This window comes from Pongo pygmaeus, chromosome 13 (assembly GCF_028885625.2).
Source record: "Pongo pygmaeus isolate AG05252 chromosome 13, NHGRI_mPonPyg2-v2.0_pri, whole genome shotgun sequence".
Lineage (NCBI taxonomy): Eukaryota > Metazoa > Chordata > Mammalia > Primates > Hominidae > Pongo > Pongo pygmaeus.
Window position 1 is genome coordinate 122658728 of NC_072386.2, and position 24228 is coordinate 122682955.

The following is a 24228-nucleotide window of genomic DNA, read 5'->3' on the forward strand; positions in this document are numbered from 1 at the left end:
TTGAAAAAAAAAAAGAAAGAAAAAGAAGACACATTTAATCTAGAGTGACAGAGAGGAGACCAGAGTCTGCCTGGAGTGCAGACTGGGAGGGAGCAGATGACTGGGGTGGAGCATGAAGAAATTTCTGGGGTGATTTTCCTATCTTATTTGGGGTGATATTTACATAGATGCATATATTTGTCAAAACTCATTGAACTGTACATTCATAAACATAAAATACATAAAATTGGTATATTTTATGTAAGTTATACTTCAATCAAGTTGATTTTTTAAAAATGCTTAGAACATGCATTGAATTCTCAGCACTAATCTCAAATATTAATAGGATGAGAGTCAAATTAAGTGGGTTTTTTTTTTTTTTTGAGATGGAGTCTCGCTCTGTTGCCCAGGCTGGAGTGTAGTGGGCAGTAATCTCAGCTCACTGCACACCTCCACCTCCCGAGTTCAAGCGATTCTCTTGCCTCAGCCTCCTGAGTAGCTGGGATTACAGGTGTGTGCCACCATGCCCGGCTAATTTTTTTGTATTTTTAGTAGAGACAAGGTTTCACTATGTTGGTCAGGCTGGTCTCGAACTCCTGACCTCGTGATCCACCTGCCTCAGCCTCCCAAAGTGTTAGGATTACAGGCGTGGGCCACTGCACCCAGCCAAATTAACTGGTTTTTAATAAGTCTTGGTTAGACAAGGCAAGAGACAGGATCCCCCAGGGACTCAGGCAATGAAAACTCAGGTTGCTTTGCTCTGCAGGCTGTGTCAGTGTTAGGGAGGCCATCAGCTCCCACTGTGGTGCCAAACCAGATGAGGTCAGCAGCTGCCTTATCACCTGTGCCTGTGAAACTACAGTCCTGAAAGACTCAGGCACCAAGCTTGGTTTTATAATCATTGCTGCATTCCCATCTGAGCCTGTGACCGGTCTTTACAGCTACAACCTGGGTAAAAATGGACGTGAACGTGTTCAGAGACAGCTGGAGAGGAGACGCAGACTCCACGTGCTGAGCAGAATTTCAGCAGGACAACCTCATCCTGTGAAGCCCTTTGGCTCTTTATTTGCCTGTCTGGACTATTAAGAGTTTCACATGCGTTTGAATAGAGAAAACATTTTTGACATATTTAAACCTGTACATTACTACTGAAGTAAGATATTTCTCTCAAAACAATTTTTGGATAGAAAATTATTTTCATGTTGAATGGGAACAATTAATAAAACAGGAAGACAGTGCTATAGTTTAGATCATGAAATCAGGCATCCAACTGCCTTGATCCAATTCCCAGCTCTGTGAAGTAGGTGAGTTACTGGGCTTCAACTCTCATTTTGAAATGAGGACAATAACAGTATCTTCTTTCATAAGGTGGCTGTGAAGACTAAATGCGTAAGGCACGGAAGAAGCCTGGCACATTTCCTGGTACAACACACATGTATACCCGCACTAAGTAGTCAGTTATATGGTGAAGATAACTCAGTACATTAAACTCTGACGCAGAATCCAAGTAACTGGGTCCTTTGCCACAGTTTTCTCCACCACCTCACCTTAACCCAAAGCATATAGGGCAGTGTAATCAGCTGAAAAAATCCTGGCGCCGCTCTGGAAAAGTCTAGATTCCATCCTGGCTCTCCTCCTTGTACAGAGGGCCACAGCGGGCAAATCACCCAGCCCTCTGGCTTCGGTTTCCTCTTCTTTAGACAAGGTAATCTCTAAGGGTCGTTCCAGCTCTAGTCAGTTCGATACACATTTCCTAAGAGCTTACTACATGCACAAAGAAGCAATTAAAAGTTATAAAGACTGTCCATCTTTGAATGGTACATACCGTAATTATTCCAGAAAATTCAAATTAATCAGAATACCCTATTCCTTAACCTCTGGGAATAACTGGAATCTATTATGCTTGATAGATTTCAGTGAAATCTATCAGTATATAACAACAGAACAATTCCAAGTACCATTCTGGCATAAAATACGTGGTCTTTGCCACTATCTAGGGGGGCCCATTACTAGAAATTTCTGAAGAAACTTGTAACTAGAAGGAACTATTGCAACTAAGCCTGAGGACTAAAGATGAGTATTTTAACAAGAACCCCAGGAAACAAGTTTTGTAATCAAGGAAATTTACAGGAAAGACTCTGCCCACTACAGTTCACAAATGAATATTTACTGTAGCTGAGTAGGCTGCCCTAATGTGGCTGTGTAGGATGCTCAGGGGGCATGTGTAATTAAAGGGCACATACCTCATCTGTCTTTCACTTGAGGATCTCAGAATAGAACAGATAAAAACAATTATTTACTTAAATGTCAACGGCTTTAGAAATAGAAGCCAGGAATATAAGCATGCAGGTCTTCGAATTCTTAAATTTCAGACACCCACTCTTGTAAACAGGAGATCTGTTACAATTAACAGATGCAGCTGTAACTCAGATTCAGTTGTGTCGTATCAATCACTCTGTTTAATGCTCCAAATATCACCATATGCACCTACCCCATGAAGGCTGTAGCTTGACGCTCTGACTTGTGAAGTGGGGTGTGTGTGTGCGCTCATGCACACAAGAAATATTTGAGTGGGTACAGTTCAAGAGCTAGGGACACAGCTCATAACGATCCAGCAAAGAGTCTCTCTCACTCAGATCTCACCTTTGTCCTGACAGAGACTGTAGTGAATCACACTGTGAATGAGTCAACAACGCAACAGCATTAAAGTCAACTGCTTAGAATTGTGTTAATATAAAGGATTACATGTAAAATGGGAGATAATCATTCCATTTTGGTAAAAACAGGTGTAGTACCAACATGAATAATAATGAAGGATGACAAACTGGAGCGTATGTACAGAAGATGAATACAGCCAGTAATCCCTTTGAACACAGGTATACAAAGCCTTAACAACAAGGGGAGAGTGTCTACCACAAAATAAGAGATGACACAGTTACTCCTAAAACATGCAAATGGAAGTTGCTGAGTGAAGACAGATCAATTATCCTCAGTCGATGAGAATAATAAGACAGAGTGACAGCAGGAAACACTGAGGTTAAATATTAGGCAAAACGTAACAATGGGAAGAATGCTAGCAGAAGAGAGGCTGCCAGGAGAGTCGAAGAAATGACCGCCTGTAGAGGCATGCAGGGTTAAAGCTGGACACCTGCCTCATTATGAGTGGAATTATTCCTGCCACAGTTCAGCGGAACTGGAGAAGAGTGTCATTAGAGAGGTCTCTGCTGATCTAAATGGGTACGAAAACAAGGAGGCTGAACTCTTGCTTATCAACATTTTTAACCCTCCAAAATAAGTGAGGGTTTTGCCCACTGGGCAACAGTCTTGACATTGAAACCCATCACATGCCCATAAAAATGGCCCACACATGGCATATGTCGCAGCAGGCAAGAAGGCAACACAATGGCTGCTTGTTTCAGAGACAGAAGCTTGAAGCTGTCTGGGCGGCGGCTCTGGGTAATCACATCCCAAACACAGAACAGGATTTTTTCCCTGCCTGTAATGCTCTCTGATATTTTTCAGCCTTAATTCAAAGGTTTCTTTCTTTGTTGAGTTCAGAACAGTATAGCATGTTTTCTGTTGTTAAACAATGTAAAGCATTTTCACTTGATTAGCTGTAGTATGAGTATTAGCAGGACTTGGAAACTTTTCATCATCTTCATGAAGGTTCTGAGGGCCCACTGAACAGCCCTGAGAAATAGCCTTTTTCCAGATTTCCACTGTAAATAATGACTGACCATTGGCCTCTGTGTTTCAAGGCCTGATGAAGGCAGCAGGGCACAGGACAGAACCACTGCTTTCATGAACTAGCGAAGGAGCCTCATGCTGCGGAGGCGCTGCTTTCTACAGTCCCTTCCCACTTAGGGTAGCACAGCCTGGCCATATCCACAGGGGCCCTAAACACTCTACGGCTAAAAAGCCTTCTTCTGCTCTCTCTCTCTGAAAGATGACAATATGTGCTGTGCACCTTTAGCGCTATTTTCTCCATGAAGTGAAAGGCACTTCAGTGAATCAATCCATGTTTGGAAATATATTCCAAAAGTTGATAGATTTAAGAATTATAATGATAGTCTCCAAAGGAATCATATAATCCTGGAGACAGAAGACAACTGAGAGGATAGCTAGTCCAAATTTGTTACTCGATGGACAGGCTAGCTGACTTGTTTAAAGACTTCTATCTAGTGGTAGGCAAAGCTGGGATTGGAACTCAGATCCTTCTGAATGTTTTCTTTCCCCCATACACTAGTCTGAGATAGAGACATTTAAAATGTGGCTACTGATAAGCATTATGAACCAATAAACTCTTCCGAAAGGCAGATTTAAGATACTCTTACAGCCACATGTAAAAAAGTTTCCACTGTTATTTATTTATTTATTTTTGAGACAGGGTCTGACTCTGTCACCCAGGCTGGACTGCAGAGGCACAATCACAGCTCAATGCAAGCTCTGCCTTCCAGGCTCAAGTCACCCTCCCACTTCAGCCTCCTGAGTAGCTGGCATTACAGGCATGTGCCACCACACCCAGCTAATTTTTGTATTTTTTTTGGCAGAGACAGGGTTTCACCATGTTGTCCAGGTTGGTCTCGAATTCCTGGGCTCAACGGATCCGCCCGCCTCAGCCTCCCAAAGTGCTGGGACTACAGGTGTGAGCCATTGTGCCCGGTGTGTGATTTTTTTTGTGTGTGTGATAGGAGTATTATATTCTGATCCACTCTTACTGTTCCAGCAATAAATTCTGGTCATAGTTTACATGTAAGGGAAATTATCCCACTAGGTTTTGAGAAAGCTTGATCTATTTTCAAACACAGACTCAAGAAATCATGAGTTTGTGTTTAAAGTGGATGCTTGGACATACTCAACTCCACCCCGGCTGGGTGCTATTTCATGCTCAATTAGTATCTGTTTTGGTATTTTCTTTAAATCTTTTGGACTACAACAGTAATCCTGTTAAATCAATTTTTGTAAATATTCTTGGCATTCTTTCCTTTAGTGAAGAGGAAAGCTGGATGAAGTTCATAGTAAGACGGTTTCGTTTTATCTGAATTTTAAGTAACTGGCTAATGATTTTCATCTGCAGATGTGGATGACATTTCAGCATTGATTCAAATACACTTGATTCATCTATTTTGGTTTGCAAGAAAGTTTCTAATACAAAAATAAAACTTTAAAAAGCCGAACATATATTTCTAAACCTGTGCTGCAATGGCCAGTAAAATATTAAAGCATAATGTTCAGCTAAACTATTTCCAAGCCATACATCATTTTCTGTTTGGGTCCTACACAACTGTTTCAAAGTTCATTTTTACAGTGTTCAGGGATAATAGCAACCGTATCATTCACGGGAGCCATGGCCAGTCAATTTCTACAGAGAGGAAATGGAATTTTTCCAAATAGATTAAGTTTTAGTGTAGAGAACAAAGACCCCCTGAGGTTAGCATTTCTGAAACAAAATGGCCAGAAATTAAGTTTAGATAATTTCAAGGGATATATTTCAAGTGTGACTAGCTTAAAATGGGAAGCCCCCTAACTTAAACATGAAAATTTTTAAAGCCCCCAGAAGCAGCAAGCAGAAGAAGATGGGAACAAGGAAGATACCTATATCGTGGCAAAAGTATTTATGACACCAACAGCTGTAAGGAGCCAGGCTCAGTGCCCCAGCCTCCCCTCATTTGTCCACCACTGCTGGAGAATGTGCCCTTTCTCATTAGCAAAGGTTTCAGATCCTTCAAGCCTATCTCTTCAAATGTCTATGCTTAATTTTTTCTATTTTTATGAGTATCTTTTTAAAACAAAGATATACTTACATTTATTCCTAACGAGAAAACAACTTAATTTTTGTGAATGTTATGAGCATCGGCTCCTGTGCTTTATATTTATAGTTCTGCCCGTCTCCTCTCTTGTTATATAAGCATTGGCTCCTAGCTGTTGTTAGTATGTGTGCTGAATGTTTCCAAATTCGTTACCCTGACAACCCGGAGAAAATGGGCTTTGTGAGAGGGTCTTTGACAGTATGGGAAACCGGTAACAGCACTTTCGGTTAGGCCTCCTCTCATACTTCTTGGTTCTTGACTGCGTTCCAATTTGTTAAGGGGGTTAAAAAATGAATACTGAGTAAGTGAGTGTGCCCTTCTATGATGTTGACTACCCACCCAGAGTAAGTACGATCTGATTGTGAGGAGAGTGGAGAAGGCGGTATAGAAGCTGAAAGGGTTAAAAATATGGGCTCCAGTGAACCTGGGGAAGTAATTAATCACTCTAAGCATTAGTTTCCTCATTCATAAAATGAAGATTGTAGTTGCACCTAGTTCAGAAGGTTGTTAGGATTAAATAAGGTAATCAGTGTTAAGTGCTTAGAACAGTGTCTGACAGAGTAATCACTCAATAAATAACAGCTGCCAGCAGTGATGTGGCGGTTGATAGCGATTGTGATGGTGCTGGTGCTGGTGCTGGTGGTGATGGTGGTGCTGGTGATGATGGTGGTGGTGATGGTGGTGGGGGGTGGTGGTGGGGATGGAGGTGGTGATGGTGATGGTGGTGGTGGAGGTGCTGGTGGTGGGGGTGGAGGTGGTGATAGTGGTGGTGGGGGTGGAGATGGTGATGGTAGTGGTGATGGTGGTGATGGTAGAGGTGATGGTAGTGGTGATGGTGGTGATGGTAGAGGTTATGGTGGTGGTGGTGATGGTGCTGGTAGAGGTGATGGTGATGGAGGTGATGGTGGTGATGGTGGTGGTAGGGGTGATGGTGACAGGAGGTGGTGGTGATGATGGAAATGATGGTGGTAGTGAAGGTGATGGTGGTGGTGATGGTGATGGTGGTGATGGTAGTGGAGGTGATGGTGGTAGTGATGGTGGTGGTGGTGGTGGGGTGATGGTAGTGGAGGTGATGGTGGTGGAGATGATCATGATGGTGGTGGTGGTGATGGTGGTAGTGAAAGTGATGGTGGTGATGGTGGAGGGTGTGGTGGTAGTGAAGGTGACAGTGGTGGTGGTGGACGTGATGGTAGTGGTGATGGTAATGGTGGAGGTGATGGTGGTGGCGATGCTGGAGGTGATAGTGATGGTGGTGATGGTGGTAGTGTTGGTATTATGCCTGTGAAGCAATATTCAGGCTCCTTTGTGCCTTCAGTAACTCCTTCACTGCCAAGATGGTCAATGAAAATTTCAGCCACTAAGACAAATCACTCTAGCCAAGTATCAGACAGGACCACAAATACAAAACTGGGTATTTTCAATAACATAAGAACAAGAGGAAGAAGGTGGCAAGGAGAATTTGGATTTGTGATTTTGATACCTAACCCCCATCCTAAATTCTCTTATTTAAACCTTGAACCAAGGACGTGCAATTCTTATAAGACAGTGGTCTGTTTTAGAAAGTGGAAGGCATAATGTTTAAGCACAAGGGATCAAACTGGTCTGCTTTGATGAAGTCCTTTCCGATACAAGGACATATTACCCATATTTTAAGCTTTCCCATGGTATTATGCTAATGCATGTTCAATGCTACATCTAAAATCCCACAACCCTTCCAGCAATTCCATACTCAGTTCTTATTTTAAACTCATTGTACTTACATGCTTACACCTTTTCAATAAAGGCTTTCTAAAAGTGAAAGTACAATAAACTTACATACATTGTGTATGCATTATGACTTTTATTTATCTGGATTTACAGCATTTGTAGGTATTTCCACTTAAGTCAAAAAGGTTTGGGAAGGTGAAAAAGTTCAGATCCCTTAATCTTTTCTTCTGAAAATAAATTATTCATGAAGCTCTCTCCCTCATTCCCAAATGGTTAGGTTTAAACAATTGCTTAAAGTGCTGATTTTAACTGAAGAACACATTATTCATAAAGCCTACAGCCCAGGAAACACTTACTTGCTAACTGGTCATTTTCATCCGATCAATGACTTCACAGAGTTGAAACATACCACAGTGGAATGTGCTTCCAGCGCGAGGCCATGGCATTAAGTGCCTGACTCTCATAAACAAAGCAAGCTGGTTAATGGTCATTTTATGGTCCACTACTCTGAAATCTATTAGAGTGTGGCTTAGTCAACCTTATCAGAGATGATTTGGGGGTACTAAGCACAGTGGGAACCTTCCTGTAACAGGTTAATGGATCAATTTATTTATTTCAAATTTGTTCTTTTCAAGTTGAAAAGCCACTAAAGACTTTCCAAGAGATCAGCTCAATAACCACAAGGAGAGGCAGTGACGCTGGATCTGTTGCTCTTGGTCCTTCTCTGTCACTTATGGTTCAGAGCCACCGGCTCTCTGGTGACACCACAGCAGAGCTGAGTGAGATGCAAAGCCTGGCTTTGCCTCTTAGGAGTCTACATGTCGATTAAAGTCTTGGGACACCTTATGTTGCAAGGCATCACTTCACTTTTTCTTGAACAAAAAATAAAGGATTCCACTTAAACAACAGGCCCTAGACTGTTCCCCTTTCTTGATAAATATTATTTTAAATTTTTGATAAAAACATGTCACTAACTTTAGACCTGTATCACCACCACCACCCGCTGGGAATTCTCTTTTTAAATTAACACTTTTTCAAAGTGTTGTTTTGCAAAATATAATGCACCATTGAAAAGTAACCAAGCATCAGCAAGACGGCAGGTGACCTTTAGAGACCTGGGAGTCTTTAGTGCTCGCAACCATGCGCATCCCAGAGAGGACTTCCACCTTGCAGTATGGTCTGACACCTAAGAATAAAGACTGCATTTTGGCCAGGGGTGGTGGCTCACACCTGTAATTCCAGCACTTTGAAAGGCTGAGGTGGGAGGATTGCTTGAGGCCAGGGGTTCGAGATCAGTCTGGGCAACACAGTGAGAGCCTGTTTCTTTAAAAAAAACAAAACCAAAAGCAAAAGCAACCGATTTGCCAGGCATGGTGGCACGTGCCTGTAGTCCCAGCTACTCAGGAGGCTGGGACAGGAGGATCACTTGAGCCCAGGAGGTCCAGGCTGCAGTAAGCCATAATTGTGCCACTGCACTCCAGCCCAGGCAAGAGAGCCAAACCCTGTCTCAGAAAAAAAAAAAAAAAAAGAAAGAAAAAAACAAAAAAAGAAGGAAAGGAAAGGGAAAAGGAAAAGGAAGTGTATTTCCACTAATGGTCCCTAAACTCAAGATTTCAGAGACCAGGCAAGAGGAAGTTTTATTTGTGCTGAATTTCAGGTTACATGCTATATGGCTAAAAACCCCATGTTATCCCTAACATAAAAAAGAACAAGTTTAAAATGTCTTTACTTAGGATCCCTTGTACTCTTCTAGTGTCACTTTTAATGAAACGGTTGAAAGCAAGAGCTCTGGAGTCTGTCAGTCACTATACTGATGCTGGGTGGCATGATCTAGTGGGCAAGGACCTGGACTCCCGACGCTTCAGTGCCCAAGTTCAAGTCCTTGCTCTGGCAGGACCTGAGCTAGCTATGTTACCCTAGCCAAGTCACTTAACCTCTCTGTGCTTCAGTTTCCTCCTTTGCAAAAGATACCTAATAATATCAACCTCACAGAAATTCTGGAAGACTCAATGACTAAAAAAATGCAGAGTACTTGGACTCTAGCACGTAGCAAGTACTATCTGGATGCTCACCAGAGCTATGACCATCTTCACTCTTCACTAGCTGTGTGGCATTAACTTTCTTGTATCTCAGTTTCTTCATCTGATAAAGAGGAACAATAATATTTCACTCACAGCATCACTAAATAACCATGCATGTAATGTGCTTGGCACAGGGTCTAGCATATAATATGTGCTTGATATGCAGTAGCTATCATTAATGTTCTGTCAGTAATTGAATACTTTCTTACACTGTTCTTTACTCTGTACAAAAATCTTTGTGCTTGAATAAATATGCCATAAGTTCACTCAAAATATAAACCCTAGGCCATTCCAATTTGTGGGTGTTAATTCAAATTTTTCAGAAATGCATGGTACAATTTTCAGAACTGTACCTTCCCAATAAATCTCTCTTAAATGTATCCCCCATGACACCACCACTGTGAATCAACAAAAAATGCTCAACGTCTACTTGCAAATGGATAATTTAAAAATTAAACTGAAGTATAGATTTTAAAGTTATTACTTCTGCTTTCATTATCAGGTTGCACTTACAGCAGAGTCTCCAGTTCAGAAAACACTTTCCTCTCATGATTCTTTTTTTTTTTTAGTTTTGAGATGGAGTTTCGCTCTTGTTGTCCAGGCTGGAGTGCAATGGCACGATCTCAGCTCACTGCAACCTCGGCCTCCCAGGTTCAAGCAATTCTCCTGCCTCAGCCTTCTGAGTAGCTAGGATTACAGGCCAGCGCCACCTCGCCCGGCTAATTTTGTATTTTTTTTTTTTTTTTTTTTTTAGTAGAGACGAGGTTTCTTCATGTTGGTCAGGCTGGTCTCAAACTCCCGACCTCAGGTGATCCACCCTCCTCAGGTGATTCGGCCTCCCAAAGTGTTGGGATTACAGGCATGAGCCACTGTGCCCAGCCTCTCATGATTTTTTTTTTTTTGAGATGGAGTCTCGCTCTGTCGCCCAGGCTGTAACGCAGTGGCGCATCTTGGCTCACTGCAAGCTCCGTCTCCTGGGTTCATGCCATTCTCCTGCCTCAGCCTCCTGATTAGCTGGGACTACAGGCACCCACCACCACGCCCAGCTAATTTTTTGTATTTTTTTTAGTAGAGACGGGGTTTCACCGTGTTAGCCAGGATGGTCTCGATCTCCTGACCTCGTGATCCACTCGCGTTGGCCTCCCAAAGCACTGTGATTACAGGCGTGAGCCACCGCGCCCGGCCTCATGATTCTTATACTCAGGAATCAGAATGGGTCTTAAGCTAAAAGATATTTATGCTTATAAGAATGTTGAGACCAGGCACGGTGGCACATGCCTGTAATCCCACCACTCTGGAATGCCAAGGTAGGAGGATTGCTTGAACCCCGAGGTTCGAGACCAGTCTGGACAACATAGTAAGACTTCATTTCTACAAAAACTACAAAAATTAGCTGGGCATGGTTTTGCATGCCTGTGGTCCCAGCTACTTGGGAGGCTGAGGTGGAAGCATCACTTGAGCCCAGGAGGTTGAGGCCGCAGTGAGCCTAGATCACACCACTGCACTCCAGCCTCAGCAAGAGAGAAACCCTGTCTCAAAAACAAACAAACAAACAAAAAAATCGTAGTACTATGAGGTGAAAGGGACCCAACCCTCTTCTGATAGTAGAAACCCTGGTGCATGAAGAGATAGGCCCAAGGTTGCATCGTTACTAAGGGGCAGAGATGGGACAAGAATCTTGCTTTGTTTCTGGCTCTAAGTCCCTCTTTCTTCCCATTATTTTACAGGACTCCCTAATGGAAACACTTGAAAACACTGTTATTTGTGAATCTAGAGCAGGAGTCTCCAACCCCTGGGCCACAGACGGGTACCAGTCTGAGCCTGTTAGGAACTGGGCCGCACAGCAGGAGGTGAGCGGTGGGCGAGCGAGCAAAGCTTCATCTGTATTTACAGATGAATAAGAGTCGCTCCTTATTGCTCACATGACTGAGCTCCACCTCCTGTCAGCTCAGCAGCAGCATTAGATTCTCACAGAAGTGTGAACTGATTGTGAACTGCACATGCGAGGGATCTAGCTTGCACGCTCCTTATGAGAATCAAATGCCTGATGATCTGTCACTGCCTCTCACCAGCCCTAGATGGGACCGTCTAGTTGTAGGAAAACAAGCTCAGGGCTCCCATTAATTCTACATTATGAGTTATATAATTATTTCATCATATATGACAATGTAATGATAATAGAAATAAAGCGCACAATGAACGTAATGTGCTTGAATCATCCCGAAACCACCCTCCGCTCCTGCCCCCCGCACCTTCTGTCCATGAAAATATTATCTTTCGCGAACCAGCCCCTGGTGCCAAAAAGGTTGGGGACTGCTGATCTAGAGTTGTTTACTCAGTCTTAGATATGAGGGACTCCATAACGGAAAGACAGAGGCCAAGATATCAGTCCTCTTTGCTGGGACAAGGTAAGACTGGATTTTTAGTTTTTGGTGACGGTTGATTCAGTGTATATTTCATTACTATTTTAAACATCTCCAATGGAGGTTTCTTCTTGCATTTTGTATATTAAGTGCCCTCGTAACATTTTAGAAAAAGATTTTTCTTTTACTTATATTTCAGGGTAACATAATCATGATAAAGAGGTTGAGAGCTTTTGGGAAAAGTTTCCCAGTTTCTCGGTGGCAAGAGAGGATAAGCCCGTTGTGCCCATCATTTATACTGGCCGCTGCTATTCTAGCCCAAGAGGGATTGGAGAGGGAGCCAGATGGCCCTGCCAGACTGCAAGGATGAAGAGCAGGTCCGGGGTGATGTGCGCCACACACAGAGCTCAGAGGCTTGAGAGGGCAGCGCATGAGAGTGGCTACTTGGAGGTGGTCTGGAAGGCCCTGAGGCAACCTCTCATCTGATGGAGCCAGCATAATTTTGGAATCTCTCTAAATCTCCTCCTGGAAACCAGACAAAGCAGCTATAATAGTGAGAGCCGAATGAACTCTTCAGTAAAGCCAGGTTTAAAGAACTCCCCATGATCCACAGCATATAGGTAGGCAGCACCACCCAGCATCAGCAGCAGTGAGGCTGGAGGGCTGGCGGGGGGGTGGGGGGGGGTGGGGGGATAGGAGGGAGGTGAAAGGGGGCAAATTACCTGCCCTAGTGCCACAAGATCCCAAGATCTCCAGGAGATACTCACCTCCAGAATAGGGCCCTGCAGCAGGAGCCTTGACAAGTGGGTCTGTGGACAGCAAGCAAATTGGGCAAGGTCCTCTGAGGGTGTGCATGCAGACACCCACAAACCCTTACAAAAGGGTCACCAGGGGCTGCAGAACCACCCAGCGAACCTCCACTCAGAAAAGCAGCTCCTCTTCTGTGGACACGTGGCTGGGAGCAGAACTCAAACAAAGCCGGCGGGACGCCCGGAGTGGAAGGAGGGTGGGCTGTCCAGGGCCTGGCAGGGCCACCAGCACAGCACCTGAAGGCCGGGGCAGCCACAGAGTGCAGACAGGTACCCAGTGCCTTCGTCCTCACTGAGGTCAGGAGGCTGCCCTGGCTACCATGCTCTCTCCACAGAAGAGGCCCCCACGGGGCCAACACAGAAATACTACACCCAGTACAACAAGAGAAAACAAGGTGAACCCGAACAGGACAGTCCACACCACGAAACACTGACCACAAGCCGGTCAAAACTGTAACCAATTATTTCAAACGGAGCTGAAAGAAATTAAGGAAACAACTAACTGCTGCTTTGAAAAAACAGCACAAATCAGAAATAGACGTTCTCAGAAGCGAGATGGCTGGACAAGAAGAACATGCGAAATGAGAACTGGCAAAACTCAGTAAAATGTGAAGGAAAACAATGTTAGAAATAAAGACCAAATTAAAAGAAACATAAGAGCAAAGAGACATCACAGAAAGCACAGCAAGATAAATGGAGGCTAGGAGGAGAACAGTAGAGAAGACAAACACCAAACAGATCATGTGGAGTTCATTTGGATCCTGATAAAAAACAAACTGTAAAAAGGCATTTTTAGACAAGCAGGGAAATACAAATGCAGGCAGAGTATTGATGATATGAAGGAATCGTTAATTCTGTTACATGCGATAATGGCATTGTGATTATAACAGTGAACGTCCTTATTTTGCAGAAACAAGTGTTCGGGGGTAGAATGACATGACACAAGGGATTTTCTTTAAAACATTCCAGTAGCAACAACAAAAAAGCAAAAGCAAAAAAGAAAGAAACAAAGGATAGATAAAACGCGGCAAAATGTTGGTGATTCAGGATTTGGGGGATTATCCCATGGGAGTTCATTTTCCCATTCTACTTTTATGGATTTTAAAACTTTAATAATAAAAAAGCATGTTGGGAAGAAGGACACCTGACACACTGTGAAGAGAGCACAGCTGGCAGAAGGAACAGCAAGTGCTGAGGCACAGGTGGGCTCAAACTTGGAGATTTCCCAGAACAGCAAAGAAGCTTAGCAAGGACAGGGTGAGAGAGAGGGAGGTGGAAGGCAATGAGGCAGTGGAACCAGGAGGGGCCAGATCACGGAAGCCTTTGCAGACCAGCAATAAGAGGAGGTTGGAATTTATTGCAAATGTGATGAGAAGCCATTGAGGGGTTTAACCATTAGGGGCAAAATGAAATCTATGTCGTGAAATGTTGCTCTGGCTGCTTTATGTAGAGGCCAGAGTAGAAGCAGAGTCCAGTGCGGAGACGTTGGCAGGACCCCAAGTGCGAAAAGAGGGTGGCCCGGACCTGGGCCCCATTAGTGGTGACAGGGAGAAGAGCAGGACTTGAGATGTAATCTAGAGATATTGCTTGTGGACTAGACTGGGGTGGGGGGTGGGGAGGTGAGGAAACGAGACATTTATTTTTGGATTCCAGTCTTAATTACCTGTCTGATTTTAATCCTTTTCCCAGAAATGAGAGGAAAACTTTGCAGTTTTCTATGGTTTATCTCTATGCAAAGGAGTTTGCATCTCTAAAAGGGAATTTCAAAAGCACTATGAGATTTAAATCATTTCAGAAGTCTGACTTACATGTGTGATCGCTGAGGTCACTCTTCCATGTAGATATTATAGTGATAAGCTTGCAGACTACACAGCTAACTGACAGAAGGGATTTTACTGCAAGGCTAACTACTCTCTCAAACAAAAAATCTATGTTGGCAATTTCTGTTTGCCTCCCTCTATCCCTCTTAATTCTAGTACAGACAGCTTCTAATCGGATTTGTTGTGATTAGAACATACAGGTTTCAAATATGAGAGGTTTGAAGCAATGAATATTTATTTCAGATTCTTCTGGAGGAATGAGTACTAAAATGATCTATTCCTTTTCCCTACATGGAAAAAAGGTCAAATTTCACACTCCAATTTACAATTGGAGCAAGTCCCCAATACAAAATAGTGTCTTTTAGATTTACCAAAAAAAAAAAAAAAATAGCTTGAGCAGACAGGTTTTGCTCACTTATTCTTACACCAAATGCTATTCTTCAGAGGTTCTGCACTATAAATAGAGACAGACACGTGCAGTTGATGGACAAAGCAAAGAAATATCCTAAGGCAGTAGACAGCAAATGTAACCTCCAGCAAGAAATTCCTCAAAAGCCACACCAAAGTCTCAGGTGGTATGTCCCTGCCACCCAGAATCTAGCATTCAGTCCTGTATACATTCACATTTAGTAAATGTCCAATGAATGAATGAGTATTAAATCTTTGACTCCAATTGTCCTGCTTCTCCCCTGAACTCTCCAAGTCCCTGGGCTGAATGAAGAGAGACTCAGGTAGGGGTAATGCTTTCGTGGGAACAAGGTCAAGAAGACCCCTGGTAACATTCACAGAAAAGAACTGTTATACCAGAAAGGCTAGTCCCAACACACAGTAACCTACAGTTTGCCCCATCAGTCCTGTTCAGAAAACCAACAACAGGGAGGCTGACACGGGTGGGTCATCCGAGGTCAGGAGTTCGAGACCACCCTGGCCAACATGGTGAAACCCCATCTCGACTAAAAACACAAAAAATTAGCCAGGTGTGATGGTGTGCACCTGTAATCCCAACTATTTCCAAAACTGAGTATGTACCTCTCTACATTAAAATGCAGAAAGTAATTACCATCACAGAATTTATAAATGAGGGAAGCAATACAATAAAATTTCAAACACTCCAATGCTCAGAGCAGGAAGATAACTGACATTAATCATGAACCATCTTCCCGTCACCAATTCCTACCTAGAAGAAATTATAAACTTTCTAGTACACGTTTTTTTTTTCTTTTTAACTTTCTAGTACACTTTCTTGCTTTAACAGTTCCCTGTCCATTCCCTCCTTCCTCCTTATGAACAAAACCCTGCCTGTGACAATTATCCCCTTTCAGGGAAGGGCCTATCCCCAGCTGTAGGGATCCTGAGCAGGTTGACACTATCCCCTCCAGGATAACTCTGGGTCCTTGACAATGACTGGGATGCCAACAGGCATGCATGTGATGTGTGACCATTCTGGCCAATGAGACATGAAGAAATCGGCCGCAGGGCTTCTGGAAGAGGCTTCCCTTTTCTTTTTCTTTTTCTTTTTTTCTTTTTTTTTTTTTTTTTTGAGACAGAGTCTCACTCTGTCACCAGGCTAGAGCGCAGTAGCGCGATCTCGGCTCACTACAACCTCCACCTCCTGGGTTCAAGCGATTCTAGAGGCAGAGTTACCTGGGACTTGGCTTTGTCTTGTCTGACTGGATGGGCTGCGGCCGTCTTGCAGCCATCAAGGGAGCAGCCGGAAGAACAGCAGTTTATAAAGATGACATCCTTGAGCTACTGAATTACTGTATTACTGGATTCTTTTTTTTTTTTTTTTTTGAGACGGAGCCTCGCTCTGTTGCCCAGGCTGTAGTGCAGTGGCGTGATCTCAGCTCACTGTAAGCTCCACCATGGCGTGATCTTGGCTCACTGTAAGCTCTGCCTCCTGGGTTCACGCCATTCTCCTGCCTCAGCCTCCCAAGTAGCTGGGACTATAGGCAGCCGCCACCACGCCTGGCTAATTTTTTGTATTTTTTTTTTTAGTAGAGACAGGTCACCGTAGCCAGGATGGTCTTGATCTCCTGACCTCGTGATCCGCCCGCCTCGGCCTCCCAAAGTGCTGGGATTACAGGTGTGAGCCACCGTGCCTGGCCTACTGGATTCTAAGATATATTTCCCTCCACACTTATTAATCTCTGAAATCAGATGTGTTTTATAAGCTGCAGTATGTCATCACGTAACTGGCAGAGATTTTTCTTCCTTAGTGGAACGTAGTATCAGGGCACATCTTATAGTTGGTGACATCTCCGAGTTGACTGCAGTTCACCCTAGTGCTACCCTCACCTTGGAATTTCTTTTTATAATAAACTGTCTTGTTATAAATGGATTGTCCTGTTTCGGTTAGTTAAGTTAGTTCTGCTGTTAAGTTAGTTTAAGTTAGTCAGTTGCACGGTTTCTGATACTTGCAGAAGAAGGTACCAGGCTTAACGGATATACAGATCAAGTAGGAATCCCTGAGGCTCCTGTGTCAGACTGACCAGCATCCTCACTACCATTCTCACCACGCGGTTCTATTAGTAGACTGAGCTTTTAATGATCCCAGGACACTGGGGATGTGTGATTATATCTGACTATGTAGATAGGGTTTTCAGAGTGAGAAGGGGCCTTGGAGATTGCGAAGTTTAATTCTCTCATTTAAAAAGTAAGGAAACTCAGGCCCGGAGAGAAATGACCTGCCCAAAGAAGAGAAGTGGGTCAGTGACAGAGCTGGGGACAGAAATCAGGAGTCTGGACTGTTTTACACTCACGGGGGCCTCCTTTGTTCATTTGCCTGAAATGTGGAACATGGGAGAGAAGAATGTGGTGGAGGGTTATACTTGACTTTGACTGTAAACTTTCCTCCCAACTCACCTGTTAGGCAGGACTTTGGATGTGCTCTTGTCACTTGAGCTGTATTCCAGTGAGTATCCTCCATTTGTCACTTTCACCAGTTACCTCGTTTGCTATCACTTCCTCAGTGTTTTCCTATGTCTCTCCCTTCTTTCCCTCAGTTCAGAAGGGCATATATCTTTTTTTAAGACCAGTAAACCCAAAAACTTGGCTGGTAGTGGGTGTTCGATGGAACCTAAGTGATTCTCTACCTGATATGCTCATTTCTAATTTTAACTCTCATCTATTTTCATGCTGACCTTTAAGCCAAAGCAAAAAGCCACGAAAAGAAACGTAATTACTTTGTAGTCATTTGTAAAACTTGTTTTAGTTGCTGTTATTTATCTCTTTTTCCTTTAAATATGTGATTTGGAGAATACTCAAATTACATCTTAGAGCCAGTCTTTTTCAAAAGGAATGTATCTCCAATTTTATAATCAAATAAATAGCAGCTTAGCATTGTACCTCTACTATGAGAAGTTCACCTACTTCTTAAAAATTGTAAACAGTCAACTCTCTGTGTTATGAAGAATATGTAGGAATTTGGCTAGTGGGTCATCCAGACCAAGTTACTATTCCTTTCATCTTGCTGAACAGTTCGTTGCTTACTCACACCTCAACAGACAAGGGCAGAAGCAAGGACAGTGGGTAAGTCCTGAGTTCTCATCTTGTTTCTGCTTCTAAATGAACAAGCTTCATCAATTTTCAGTGCATATCATCTCTCTGGGTTAGTTTCCTTGTTTTAATTAATTTTGTTTTAAGCAGCAGTGGTCCAGTCATTCATTCTTTTGACCACCATTGACCACATTCCTATACTGCCATTAGCGCTGGGGGAGCAAAGATGAAGAAGACACAATCCCTGCCCTCAAAGAGTTAACGGCTTAGAGAAGCAAAGAGTAACGCAAATATGTAATAACTGATGAGAAAGGAATGACAGAGAAACACAATGCATTATGAGGATACAGAAGATGTCATCAGGATCAACTGGCTGCAAAGAACAGGAACCCACTAAAACTAAGTTGAGTAAAAAAGGACGTGAGGTTTCACTGGCAGGACACCCTTATGTCCCTCACAGATTCAAATATCAGGAATTCTGCCAGCTCTCCAAGGGAGAGGAACTACAAACTAAGGGACTGTCAGAAATCTAAGCAGCATCTCTCTCTCCTTCTCTGTCAGCTTTGTTTGATTCTCTAGGACATACTCATTCCCTTTCCTGTCCTCCGTTTAGCAGGGTCTGTGATCAAAGGCCATGGGGTGTGAGGTAGGCAGTTTTCCACGAAGGGCTGTGAGGGCACAGAGAGAAGGACCGACGGAGGCGACAAGTGTCATCTCCAGGAAAGAGAAGGTTCTGTGTGGACCAGAGCTGTATCATACAGAGGAGTTCAAAGACACCTCGGGACTCGCTTAATCCAACTCCTGGTAATTAAAAGAGAAAAAATGGAGGTGAACTAAAGTCAGGTGAGCCCAAGGTCACCTGGCTAAATCAAGAGAGCCCAGAATGAACCCAGCCTCTGGTCTCTTACTCAATCCAGGCATCTAAGCACACCCCAGCAAAATGCTGCAATGCTGGAGATTCAATTATCCTCTCCATTATCCTAATCAGCTGATAAGTTATGCTCTTAAAATCAAAGGCCAAGAAAATAACAATAAAAACAGTCACTGGGCAGTGGGTGTATTATTAGTAGGTTATCTTATTACTGAGATGAGTGATAGGATTATTCCCAGGACCCTGAGTGCAGGTCCTGTAACCAAATGTGAAGAGCAAATGTTATCACTAATCCAATCTCCCATTACAAATAGGCCTTGCCAATGAATTAAAACAAATCCTGCCAGGAAAAGACAGGTAATTTAGGGAAGTTAGCAAAGAAATATCTACAAAGTCTTGTTTCTTCCTTGACAAACTGAACTTTTCACCAATTACTTCATCATTTGCTTTAAGAAAATCTGTAAATATAAACTGTTTACAATGATTATGAAAATAGCTACCAAAAGACACCCAACCAAATAAATGAATACAGCAGTAAACTAAGCTGGTCCTGTCTCTAATCTACAACACTATTATCTAATCAGGAAAGACTGAAAAACAGATCATTATGCTTTAAGAACACTATAATTAAAAGAGGCCTTCCCCCTTTCTGCTCTCCCAAACCCTGATCACAACACAGTTATTTCAAGATTCTACTTGCAGGAGCCCCATTTAAACAGGAAAAGCACTAATTGGGGCTCTAGTAGCAGCTGTACTACTTTGATGTCAGTTACAAGGATGAACTTGAACAGAATTTTTTATGGCCCTGCCAAGCCAGCCAGTCACCAGTCCAGTTAACCCTTCAGCCACTGGTTATTCCAATCATGATTCCTGGAACCGTATTCAAAAGTTGCTTCTTCAGGAACTCCACGTGTGCCACATTCTCTGCCTGAAGCCCGTACGCAGAGCAGAATGGTGACCATCATAGAGCAGCCAGGTGGCAGCCAAATAAGGAAGTGGCGCCTCTGGAAACAAAGGCAGTCAGGTCAAAGCCTGGTTTGTGGGAAGTAGTACTGAACTGAAAGTGAGAAAATTCAGGCTCTAGTTACCACTTGTCATTACTACTGCAGCCTTAGACAATATTTCTGGGCCTCATTTTCCTTGTCTGTAAGAGTAAGTTGGTCTGCATGATTGTTAAGGAGTGTCCGACTCCTTGAAAACCATCGTTAGGGCAATCTGATTTGATTTCTCCAACACAGCCCTTGTTCCCAGTCAACTCTCTGGGTGGCGTGGACCACTCTGCTCTGCGGCTGGCTGTGAAGAGATCTTCCCCTCCCCGAGAGCTGTGTACTGGTCTCTCTGGAGCGGGTTCTGGAATGCAGTGCAAACAGCAGCACCCCAATAGCCTGGGGCTGCTCTTGGTTCATGTAAAGGGCCTAGGTCATTGCAAAAATGAATTGTCCTAGCCAAAAATAATTGTTATGTTCATTTCAAGAATAATTAGAAAATAAGTAAATTGGTCATTGTTGAGGGGTGCTAGACAACCAGCTCTATTCTGAAAACTAGAACACACAGAAACGAATCAAGCATTTACTCTGCCTGTCCTGTAAAAGTTATACCACAGAGCAACCAAATAGTTTGAGATGGGGAAGTTTGTCTTTGTAGACGTGTTCCAGCTGATGGATGAACAAGGAAGACAGCATGACTGTATCACCTCCCTGCACCCTGAGGAATCTAGACACTGAGCATAAGCAGCAGCTAACGTCATCAAAAAGAGAGACAACCAGACATTTTGTGCCTCCTGCTAGAACACAATACCATCGATGAAGCAGCCTTGTGAAAACAAACAAGCAAATCAAACATGACTCTGATCAAGCATCTTCACCCAGCCACCAAATCTACAGTATAGACCAAGCACAGACACGTTTAACGAAACCAAGGAGATGAAGTCAGCAAAATCCAGACTATGGAAAACAATTTGGTGTCTTCAGCGACAAAATTTCAGGGGGAAAAAAAGAGAGATGTGGAAGGAAAAATTATATATACATACATTTAAAAAGACACAAAAGACATATCCATCAAAAAGTGGATTTTATTTGGATCCCAATTCAAACAAACTGCTTAAAAAATTATGACACCTATGAAACAACCAGAAATTTATAAACTGACTAGACAGCTGACATTACAGAACTATTATTAGTTTTATTTTAGGTGGGATGGTTTAGGTGGGTGTTATGGTTTTGTTTCTTGAAAGTCTTTACACTTTATGTATCTTGAAACTTTAGAGGTCCATAGGAAAATGCTTATGGATTAAATGATATCTTAGATTTGCTTCGAAATAGCATAAGGATCTGATGGATGCTGGAGTCCATATGAGTTTATTTCAGTGTTCTATATGTGTGTACATTTGAAGTTCTCCATTAAAAAGTTAAAAAAAAAAAAAAAAAACTCTTAAGAAAAATGACTGTCCAAGCATGGTTTCACTCTACCCTGACATTTAACCTTGTACCATTCTGCACTGGATTCAAATGGGCTGAAACATACTACTCTTCAGAACAACTGCAGAACTGGAAAAACCATCGCAAGAGGGCGTTTTATTCAGGCTTCAATTGTGTATGTACAGAACTTGCAGCAAAGAAAATTTCCTTGCTGTCTATAACATGGCTAGTTCATCCCTACCCTCTCTCCCACTTTCCTTGCTCTTCCTTTATACTACAAAGCCCTAAAAATTATGTCAGGGAAGAGCCCGTTATGTAAAGAAATGAATTACCATCTTTACGTACATAAGATTAGCTACAACGACCTGGTGACAATTTGGTGCACAAGCTTGTACAGGCAAGTGATGAACCGCAGAGATGATGGGTGTCACTTGGCGTCACTTGCCTTTTTCTTTTTCCCTCTCACCCATGCCTCGGGCCTTGGGAGCTTCCTGGACATTATCTGGCTCTCCCGAGGCACAAAGCTGGAGGCAGTAGACCCAATCTAGGTCAAATATGGGACCTGACACCTCCCTCTTTGCCTCACCATTTTAAAGAACAGCATCAGCCCAACCAATGAATGAAATCAGGTAAGATCCAGAGCATCTCTGCAATCTCGTTTTAAGCAGATTAGAGAATGTAACCAATGCTTATGTATCTTCCTTTCTGTATTAGGAGCATATGATAGATCTGAGCAAACATTTTGTTTTTCCAACTAAGTCGCACTACTTATTTGCTACTAAATATTAAAAGCTGTTCCAAAAAAAAAAAAAACCCACAAAAACCCAATCTGGATTTTAGTACTGAAACTAGATCACCTAGGGATCCTGGTCTTAATGCTATCTGCCATCCCCCCTGCAGAGGGCCTGGAACATGGCAGGTGCTCAATGAAATATGATATTGAATAAAGAATGAAGGAATCACTCTTAAACTCCCCCATTTTAGGAATGGAGAGTTTACATTTTAGAAATGTGACATCTCCATAAGGACATCTGCTCAGTGGCAAAGCCACTTACACCAAAATATTCCTTACCTTGGGTGGGTTCTGTCTACTAGTCCATGCTAACTCCTTGTAGAGTAGCACCTGAAAACAAGATGGCTGGCTGGCTGGCTGGAGAGAATTCACCCTCGGGATTCTATGGGACTTCTTTCCTCAAAACCTTAGGCTACTTGGTTTGCCTAAATTAACATTTTAACTTTTTATTTAAAGCATAACAAAACTGTATACATTTCCAATTCAGAACTTAAGCTCAAACCTTAACTGTTTCTTTAAATGGCTTTTGGTCTATGAATGGCCAAAAGCACAGATGTATCTCTAATAAGAAAACTGTTATTTCTTGGGGGATGGGGTAAGGTAATATATGTGTGTGTGTATATATGTGTGTATATATTATAGTGCCACATACACTTGCACATGTACACACACACGTATGTATAAAAGCTTACAATGGGAAAACGGGACGCAGGTTGGGGGGGAGAGGGAGGAAAGTGAGACGCTATTTAACAAGAGCAGTTGCTCTAAGCACTGAACGGCCTTAAAAATAAACCAGCCACCAAGTTCATTAAATATCAAATGCTGGACCAGGCAAAATTTTTCCTCACACTCAGAACACACCGGATTTTGAGGCTAAAACAAAGACTATCGCGCAATCAGCAGAAGGCTTCAATGATTGAGAGATTCTAGTATTCGCGAGAGCTGAAAACAGACTGGCAGGCACCCCTCACGGACACAGCATGCTACTTCATGTGTCTGTACTTTGTCTTTCCATAAAACAAATGGGACCTTAGGGCAAAAAGGTAAGGGGTACAAAATAATACATCACTCTTCACTTATCGGGAAGCATTTGACAGAAGACAGTTATGCTTCCCAATTAGTTCTTAAAAATAAATGCACAATATTCAATCATTTTATGGATTCTGCCCTTCTTGAAAACTCTTTTAAAATGGGCTTTGACAGTTTGCTGGAAAAACTGTATAGAAACATGAGACTGACTAGTCCCATTTAAAAAAAAAAAAAAGGTACAAAAATGTCACACTTTAACCACTTCGCTGCTGCTCCGGAGAGCCTTCTTAGTTCAATGAATTCTGACACTTCTCGCAGCAGACAGCAGGCAGCACAGACACAATTGAATTTCTTGTTAGTGAAGAAACAGTTCAATGGAGCAGATTAGGAAATAAAACCCTGGAGGAAGAGTTTCAGTCACCCCAAATTTTTGACAGAATTTGCACATTTTTAAAGCAAGGATTAAACTCCAGGTTTTTACAAAAAAAAAAAAAATTCAGTATAGCTTTCTTTATCAAGAGCTAAATCTGGATGATGGTATCATTTCTTGAAGCAGCAGGACTCCTAATTGCAACAAAGAACACCACTGAAATTGTTACCCAAAATATAAATATGATTTCAGAGCTGTTGGCTAGAAGCACATTTTGTGACTATATGAAACTTAATTTCACACCTTGTATAAACATTTGCTCATTCACAGCAATTGTTGCAAGTTTTAAGGAAAACCACTATTTGTCTTGGCTAAATTACAATAAATCATATCCTTCTGATTTTTGCACAGGGTGATGGCTAAAGACGTTTTCCTTCAAAACTGGCGTAAGACATGTGTAAAGCCCCATGGAATCTGGGCCCATGTGCTGAAATGAAACTAAAATACGATCTCTGATCATGAAGAAGTCAAACACATAAGAAAATGCACAGATGATCCAAAATTCCTCTCTCTCAGTTTATTTTAAAATGTGGCCATTTGTGAGAACCAATCCTAACTGAGGCAAGCTGTACAGTTCTTCCTTCCTCAACTATTCCCAGGAGAAGGGACTGCTAGTCCAAA

At 42.6% G+C, this 24228-nt stretch overlaps 1 protein-coding gene across 2 annotated transcripts in view; it reads right to left on the reverse strand.

Moving 5' to 3' along the window:
* Positions 1–24228, reverse strand: part of MED27 (mediator complex subunit 27) — a 222830-nt gene that overhangs the window by 100004 nt on the left and 98598 nt on the right. The gene's annotated exons all lie outside the window — the stretch shown is intronic.